General features: G+C 44.8%; 1 pseudogene; it reads right to left on the reverse strand.

The window, feature by feature from the left end:
• Positions 1-7181, reverse strand: part of LOC137348719 (zinc finger protein 585A-like) — an 87754-nt pseudogene extending 80573 nt beyond the window's left edge.
• Positions 7182-9552: the final 2371 nt, after the last annotated feature.

Raw genomic sequence — 9552 nt, forward strand, 5'->3', positions numbered from 1 at the left:
CTGTGGCACGGAGTGGGCGGGGCTGAGTCTGGATTCCCCTCATTGGCTGAAACTCTGTATCATTTTGAAAGCTGATTTCTCTCAGACTCCAGGAGCAAACTGGCCCTTTTCTGTTGTGGCTTTAAACAGATAAAACCCTGTGAGTATGGAGCAAACATTTCAACATTTGTGAGTGAAATGGATTCATTCAGGACAGACAGCAGGGATTATTTCAGGAAATAACACAGTGCAGTGATTGTTTCTCTTTGAACTCTTCCCTTGGAGAACAGTGTGAATTAGTGGAAGGATTCACAGGCTGTTTAACACTCCTTCCATTGCTGGAACCATTTGATTCCAGCTGATCTGTTGTTCAGTCTTTAACCGGGAGAGTTTGTTGAGCTCCCACAGCTCACACAATGGGTGTGGACAGTCACATTCACCAGACACGGCTATGAACTCCCTGTAAATCCAACCCTCTGATTTCTGTGTTGTAACCACCTTTCCATCCATTCTGCTGCCTGGTCCTTCGCTCCACACAGCCTGATCTTGGTCACCTTGCAGATTGTACATACTGTTATGGATAGCAAGCTGGTTACAAGACAGAAAACAGAGAGTAGGCGTTAAGAGTAGATAGTCAGCCTGGCGGAAGGTGGGACGTGGTGTTCCACAGGGATCGGTGGTGGCACCATGGTTATTCAACATTTACATAAATGATTTAGACTCAGAAATCGGAAGTACAATTTCAAAATTTGTGCATGACACCAAATTGGGAAATAGAGTTACTCCTGAGGAAAACTGTGACAAAATGCACAAAGATATTAATAAACTTGCAGAATGGGATTGTAATTGGCAAATGAATGTCAGTATAGATAAATGTGCTGTGATGTAGTTTGGTAGGAAGAATAAGGAGGCCATATATTACTTGGAAAATAAGAGTCTAAACAGGGAAGAGGAGCAAAGGGATCGAGGTCACAGATACACAGATCAATAAAAGTAGCAACACAGGTTAATAAGGCCATAAAAGAAGCAAATAAAGCACTGGGGTTAATTTCTAGAGGGACAGAATTGAGCGAAGTGAAGTTATGTTAAATTTATATTGAACCTTGGTTAGATCACACTTGGAGAACTGTGACCAGTTCTGGTCTCCCTATTATAAAAAGGATATGGAGGTACTGGAAAAGGTGCAAAAATATTTGCAAGGTTGATCTTAGAAATGATAGGATAAACTTATCAGGAAAGGCTGAACAGCCTGGAACTTCATTCTTGAGATGAAGGACTTGGATGATCTGATAGAGGTCTTTAAGGCTATTAAAGGGTTATACAGGATGGACATAGAAAAAACATTTCCACTTGTGGGGTATTCCAAAACTAGTGTTGATAAATATTAGGTAGTCAGCAATAAATCCAATGGGGAATTCAGGAGAAACTTCTTTACTCAAAGAGAGGGAAGAATGTGGAACATGCTACTGCAGGGAGTTGTTGAGGTGAATAGCAGAGATACATTTAAGGGGAAGCTAGATAATTGTGCACCAGCTTCTTTTCAAAAGATCTCTTAGTTTCTCTAATGGCTGCTTTTGTCTCCCTCAATTCACAGAATTGTTACAATATAGGAGGAGGCCATTCGACCCATCGTGTCTGCACTGGATCTCCGAAAGAGCAATTCACTCAGTTCCATTCCCCCGCCTTCTCCCCATAACCCTGCACATTCTTCCTTTTCAGATAACAGTCTAATTCCCTTTTGAATGCTTCAATTGAACCTGCCTCCACCACACTCTCAGGCAGTGCATTCCAGACCTTAATCACTCACTGCGTGAAAAAGATTTTCCTCATGTCACTTTTACTTTTCTTACCAAATAATTTATATCTGTGCCATCTCGTTCTCGATCCTTTCATGAGTGGGAACAGTTTCTCTCTATCTACTCTGTCCAGACACCTCATGATTTTGAATAACTCGATCAAATCACCTCTCAGCCTTCTCTTCTCCAATCCATCTTCATAACGGAAGTTCTTCTTACTTGGAACCATTCTCGTGAATCTTTTCTGTAGTCTCTCCAATGCCCTCACATCACAATGTTTCAATCTGGATTCAATGTAAGACAATTCAGGGAGTCAGGCATCATTCATCCCTAGATCTATGCTGACAGGTAAAATCCCAGTTTCTTAGTAAGGATTCCTTGCCATGTATTTGTCAGAATACTGAAACCCAACTTTCTTAAATTCCACTCCTGGAGGTCCCTCTCCCGAGTAACATTCACAACACACAAGTGCCAGGCAATGATCATCTCCGACAAGAGAGAATCTAACCATTTCCCCATGACATTTAACAACAGTCCCATCACTGAATCTCACACCATCAACATCATTAACCAGAAACTGAACTGGAGTAGCCGTATAAATACTGTGACTGCACGAGCAGGTCAGAGGCTGGGAATTCTGCAGCGGGTAACTCACCTCCTGACTCCCCAAAGCCTGTCCACCATCTACAAGGCACAAGTCAGGAGTGTGATGGAATACTCTCCACTTGCCTGGATGAGTGCAGCTCCAACAACACTCGAGAAGCTCTACACCATCTAAGACAAAGCAACTCACTTGATCGGTACCCCATCCACCACCTTAAACATTCACTCCCTCCACCAGTGCACAATGGCAGCAGTGTCACACTGAGAGGGACGCCCGTGGCCTAGCCAATGACGCCCACATCCCAGGAACGAATAAAAAAAAATATACAAGATGCATTAGGGATGTTCCAGGTTGTGTATTCTGCCATCTACCAATAACAGCAATAGGGAATTCCTGGAAACACACTGCAGATCCTTCTTTATCTGGAGATTAAATGACTGTTGTATAATTGTATCAGCAGCTACCAGGCAGAATTTAACCAATTTATTTCCAATGGGACTATTTTAAATGAGTTAATACCTGCTTTAAAATGGTAGACTTGGGACTGTCACACAAACATGTTCAACTTTTGTCAAATAATTATCAGTCATTTTCAGACTGGAAACTTAAACCTGCCGTTTCACTTTCAGTCAGGAACAGATCACAGTTTTACACCAATCTCTGATCTGACAGCACATTTCCAGCATTCCCTGTTGTTCTTCCTGACTCTAAACACAGTTGTAAAGGAGCCTTCTGTTCCGTGCCCAAGAGCTCTGAACCATGGAATACAACGGCTGGGACACATTTCTTACAGGCCTCAGGATTAACCCACACGGGGACTTTGTTGTCAGTGAAGAGAGACTAGAAAGACCAAAGTGCTGTTTGTCTCTCAGTGTGATCCTGAAGGACTGTGTTCAGGCTGAAGTTCTGTTCCTGCCGTACGATCCTCCCCCCAGATTGTCCTTTCTGAGCTCCAGCCAGGTGATGCTAAACACTCAGGTGGGAAAGACAAAAATCTACAACAAGGTGTTTAAACAAAGCTTATTTATTTGACATTTATCCAGAATATTAAACTTCAGCCAAGTTATAAGGTTATTAATATCGGCAGAAACAAACTCCAACTGTCAGAATAGAAACACAGAAAATTTATGGCACAGAAGGAGGCCATTCAGCCCATTGTCTGTGCTAGCTGAAAATGAGGTATCCTGCTTAATCCCATATTCCAGTTATTTTATTTATTTATTTAGAGATACAGCACTGAAACAGGCCCTTCGGCCCACCGAGTCTGTGCCGACCAACAACCACCCATTTATACTAATCCTACATTAATCCCATATTCTCTACCATATCCCCACAATTCTCCTACCACCTACTTACACTAGGGGCAATTTGCAATGGCCAATTTACCTATCAACCTGCAAGTCTTTGGAGGTGGGAGGAAACCGGAGCACCCGGCGGAAACCCACGCAGACAGAGGGAGAACTTGCAAACTCCGCACAGGCAGTACCCAGAATTGAACCCGGGTCGCTGGAGCTGTGAAGCTGCAGTGCTAACCACTGCCTCAGAGAGATCGTTAATATGAAAAATACGAGACATGAACCCCCAGACCCATTTAACAAATTACACAACAAGATTTCATGTTTTAAGTCTTTTATAACAACTAAATTAAAAGAAATCCCCAATAAACTAAATAGCACTTTGTAAATAACTGATACCCAAATTACAATCAAAGGTATTTTCTTTACTTATTCAACTCTTGAATATCTCACACCATATTTATATGTTACACAATCTTTTTTGATGATGAAATGTTTTGCAGTTAAAAGTCCCAAATTCCTCCCCGTTCAATGGACTGCATCTCCCAGACGTTTAAAAAAAAACAATATTTTCCTTCGCTCACTTCTCCAAGCACTTCTGACCTGGACATCTGTGGATAATGTGATTTCCGATGATCCTGTGGGCCCTTTACTCCTCTGCAAACTTCAAGTCTCAAAAAACAGGGTCAAGTTTCCACAGCCTTTCACTGTATATCTTCAGAGAGCAGGCGTTTACTCTCTGCCTCTCTCTCTCTCCAGCTGCCCCTGCTGGGTGCCTTCTCTTACAGCTTCCCTTGAGGCCTCACCCCAATGGATTCTCTTCTTACAGCCTGCCTGAGGCCACAACGTGATGGTTCATTCCTTACAGCCTGTTAGTCTCCAGAAAGTCGGTTAAATTTATCTGGTCCTAGAATTCAATAGTCGATTGCTCTTCTCCAAAATGCAAAGACCAGAAGTCTAGTTTCACAAAGCTACTCGGCCTTTCCACTGCCCCCAGGTGTTACCACCACCTGCCGGTTCATTTACATGTTCTCAATGGCTGACTCCTTGTTTTACAATCCAAAAGTCTGGGAGGGTGAAACCCATTGTTCTTCAGGTGTTAGTGCTGTAGTCTCTGTTCTTCAGAAAACACTCTTTGATCTGTTCCCTCTGTTGTCCTGGTAACCTTTTACAGAGTGAGGTCAGCTGACCTCCTGGATTCTACTTGGACTTTGAAAAAAATCATAATCTAAGACAAAATCATGTTACAAGGTCCAGTGATCCTAACACCAGTTCACATCAACAGAAATGAACCCTGACTGTGACTCAGTTGGTATCATTGTCGCCTCTGAGTCAGAAGGTTGTGGGTTCAACTCCCGCTCCAGAGAGTTTGCTGTGTGCAATTGGCTGCTGTGTTTCCTACATTACAACAGTGACTGCACTTCAATCGTACATCATCAGCTGTAAAGCACTTTGACATGTCCTGAGGTAGTGGAAGGTGCTGTATACGTGCAGATCTTTCTTTAACTGTCAGAATAAACGTGGTTCAGTCCTGGATGTGGTTAACAGCATCAGTAACAGCAGAATCCAATCCCTGCAGTCACTTGTGAACTTGCTGGTGTGTCAGCAGGGCAGATGACTGAGTGAATGCCTTCCCACACACAGAGCAGGTGAACGGCCTCTCACCAGTGTGAACTTGCTGGTGTCTCAGCAGAGTGAATGACTGAGTGAATCCCTTCCCACACACAGAGCAGGTGAACGGCCTCTCCCCAGTGTGAACTTGCTGGTGTTTAAGCAGGGTTGATAAACGAGCAAATCTCTCCCCACACTCGGTGCAGGTGAACGGCCTCTCCCCAGTGTGAGTGCGTTGGTGTGTCACCATGTCACGTCTGCGTTTAAAGGTCTTCTCACATTCAGAACATTTAAAAGGTCTCTTATCACTGTGAATGTTCCTGTGTTTCAGCAGATCTGATGAACAAGTGAATCCCTTCCCACACTCGGAGCAGGTGAATGGTCTCTCCCCAGTGTGAAGTCGCTGGTGTGTCAGCAGAGTAGATGAATGAGTGAATCCCTTCCCACACTCGGAGCAGGTGAATGGTTTCTCCCCAGTGTGAACTCGCTGGTGTGCTAGGAGATTGCATGAACGGGTGAATCTGTTCCCACACTCAGAGCAGCTGAACAGCCTCTCCCCAGTGTGAACTCGCTGGTGTTCCAGCAGGTTACATGAACGAGCAAATCCCTTCCCACACACGGAGCAGGCGAATGGTCTCTCCCCAGTGTGAGTGCGTCGATGAATTTCCAGCTTGGATGGGTAATTGAATCCCTTCCCACAGTCCCCACATTTCCACGGTTTCTCCATGATGCGGGTGTCCTTGTGTCTCTCCAAGTTGGACGATCAGTTGAAGTCTCACCCACACACAGAACACATGTACGGTTTCTCCCCGCTGTGAATGGTGCGATGTTTTTTCAGGCTGTGTAACTGGTTAAAGCTCTTTCCACAGTCAGTGCACTGGAACACTCTCATTCGGGTGTGTGTGTCTCTCGGTGCTTTTCCAGTCACACTGATGTTTGAAATCTACAGACAAACCTTTTTCCTTCCACATTCAAAGGCCGATGATATTCATGTCCTGATGAATCGAGTGACTCTGTCAGATCTTGATGTGATGTTTGGTTTGAGTTTGCCACCTGTAAAAGGAGTTTGCAAAAGTCAGCACTGTAAGTACAGGATAGAAATTCAGAACAGACAATTTCTACTTTCCATGGAATATTCTTCCCTCTCTTGTTCCCCCAAACATGTGGTCCATTCGAACTAAAAGAAGCCAAAATAAGCAAAGTCCCAACAAAATCAAAGGGAATAGAGGCAAAATACTACGGATGCTGGCTATCTGAAATAAAAACAGAACTTGCTGGAAATATTCAGCAGGTCTGGCAGCATTTGTAAAGAAAGAAAGAGTTAAATTCTCAGGTCGATGACCTTTCATCCGAACTGGCAAAAGTTTCAATCAAGTGAACGCAGGGTGGGTTTGGGGGAAGGGGGGAAAGCATGTAAAACAAGTTTAAGACTGGCACATGGTTTTAAAAAACCAATCAGACTGTGGTCCATGGTCTGAATCCCGTGTTGAGTCCGGAATGCTGTAAAGTGCCGAAAGCGAAGGGCCCTTCCCAACTAAACCAGAATGTTACCAGGGTCTGTGAGACACTCTGTACCCATCGGATGCAGAAGGCATCAAGAGTGCTCTCTCTCCAGGGCCACAGACAAGACCAAGGACGAGAGCCCCGCCCCCGTATATCCTGGACGTACACATTGCTGTTTTTACCGCGCCTAAGAGCTGGTCCAGGAGAACGTCCTCTGACTGACCCACCCCCTCCACACTAAGCGACCAAAAATTAGGAGCATGGGGCTAAAGGGTAACTATACAGGGGTTGTACCCTCTGACACTGAATATATCCATGGCCAATCGGCTTCTGTAGGCTGCAAACATCACATGAAGTCTGGCTGAAACTGCTTAAAATCCAGTTGTCGAGGATGCTTCATCTCCCGGGCACTATGACCCGGTTGGGAAACAAAAAGACCCTGAAGCCCCGCCCACTCCCTGTGCCCTCACCAAGATGGTTATGCAGGCGCCCTGAGCCCGCCCTGCCCAAGATGGCGGCCAGTGCCCCCGCTCCCGTCACCGCGGGGTAAACACGGGGCCTCAGGCCGACCCTAGCTCTTTATGAAGCTTCCCAGCCCACCCAGAGCTCCAGTTCCTCCCCTGCGCCCACAGTCTCCTTCCGAGCCGCCTGTTCCGCCTCAGTCGGTCAGTGTTTTCGATTTTTATTCCTGGTCTCCCTTCAATCGGGGAACTTAGTCCCTCCTTTTAATTTATTATTAGTTTCAAACAGGGCCTATGACCGGGAGAAGCCCCGCAGCAGCCGCCCGGCTCGGTGCAAACGCGGGACCGGGAGCTTCTTACTGGGGGCTTGCGGCCTACACCGGGTGTTTCTGAAACCACCCGCTGATTCTCACCCGCAGCAAAAGCGTCTCCAGCACCCGCACTGCGCATGCTCCAGATAATGGCCAGCACTGCGTCTGCGCGCTGGGCGCCTGTCGAGTGAATAGGGCACATTCATTGCCGCGGGGGATCCTGGTTAATAGACCCGCCTTCGAAATTGCTCATTTGGAAATAGAGAATGATTTTCTGTCATCAAATTTAATAAACTACTCAGAGAAACGCAAGGGCATGGGCACTCTTCGCTTGTCGAGTCCTTTAGAAGGAAAAAGATGTGATTAATAACAGCTTTGGATAAACTTGCCTGAGAGGGAATGCAATGACGTCTTCCTCGACTGATTCTATGATTGTCTGATGAGGGGAGATTGAGCAGATTTGGCCTCTATTAACTCGAGTTTTGAAACAATCAAACTTATCTAATTGAAACATATAAAATTCTGAAGAGGCTTGACAAGGTAGATGCTGGAAAGATCTTTTCTTTTGCTGGGGATTCTAGAACTAGGGGTCACAGACTCAGAATAAGATTTCAGCCAGTTAGGACAGAGAGGAGAAAAAAATATAGCTCATGGAATAAAAGGGGCAGCAGCAACATGGATGCAAAATTGGCTGAGTGATAGGAAATAGAGAGTAATGGATTTTTTTGGGCTGGAGGAAGATTTGTAGTGTAGTTCCCCAGGGATCAGTGTTGGGACCCTTACTCTTCTTGATATATATTAATGACATTGACCTTGGTGTATAGGGTGCAATTTCAAAATTTGCAGATGATATGAAATTTGGAAGCATTGTGAACTGTGAGGAGGATAGCGTGGAACTACAAAAGGACAAAGACAAGTTGGTGCATTAGATAGACAAGATGGTGGATTGGGTGGACAATTGGCAAATGAAGTTCAATGCGGAGAAGTGTGAAGTCATTCATTTTGGAATAACATAAAGTGTACCATTCTAAAGGGGGTGCAGGAGCAGACGGACCTGGGTGTAAATGTGCATAAGTCATTGAAGGTGGTCGGACAGGTTGAGAGAACACTTAATAAAGCATACAGTATCTTAGGTGTAATTAATAGGGGCATAGAGTACAAGATCAAGGAAGTTATGTTGAACTTGTATAAGACACTAGTTCAGCCTCAGGTGGAGTGTTGTGTCCAGTTCTGCGTGCCACACCTTAGTAAAGATGTGAGGGCATTGGAAAGAGTACAGAAAAGTTTCATGAGAATGGTTCCAGGGATGAAGACATATTGGAGAAGTTGGGATAAAACCAAAAAGTTCTGAAAATACTCAGCAGGTCCAGCAACATCTGTGGAGAGAGAAGCAAAGTTAATGTTTCAGGTCAGTGACCTTTCATCAGAACTTTATTTCAGATTTCCAGCTTCTGCAGTATTTTTCTTTTCTTATATTGGAGAAGTTGGGATTGTTTTCCTGAGAGGTGATTCAATGGAGGTGTTCAAAATCATGATGGGTTTTGGACAGAGTGGATAGATAAAAACTGTTCGGAGTCATGAAAGGATTGAGAACGAGAGGGCACGGATTTAAAGTGATTGGCAAAAGAAGCAAAAGCAACATGAGGAAAAACTCAGTGAGTGGTTAGGATGTGGAATGCACTGCCTGAGAGTGTGGTGGAGGCTGCTTCAATCGAGGCATTCAAAAGGGAATTAGACCGTTATCTAAAAAAGGAAGAATGTGCAGGGTTATGGGGGAGAAGGTGGGGGAGTGGCATTGGATGAATTGTTCATTCGGAGAGCTGCTGCAGACACAATGGGCCGAATGGCCTCCTTCTGCACTGTAACAATTCTGTGATTCTGAGATAAGGAGAATTTTTTCACTCAGGATTGAAATTCTCTACCCCAGAGGACTGTTGATGCTCATTCCTTGAGTATATTGAAGACAGAGAGTGATGTTGAAGTTTGTGGATG

Source organism: Heterodontus francisci, chromosome 34 (assembly GCF_036365525.1).
Source record: "Heterodontus francisci isolate sHetFra1 chromosome 34, sHetFra1.hap1, whole genome shotgun sequence".
Classification (NCBI taxonomy): Eukaryota; Metazoa; Chordata; class Chondrichthyes; order Heterodontiformes; family Heterodontidae; genus Heterodontus; species Heterodontus francisci.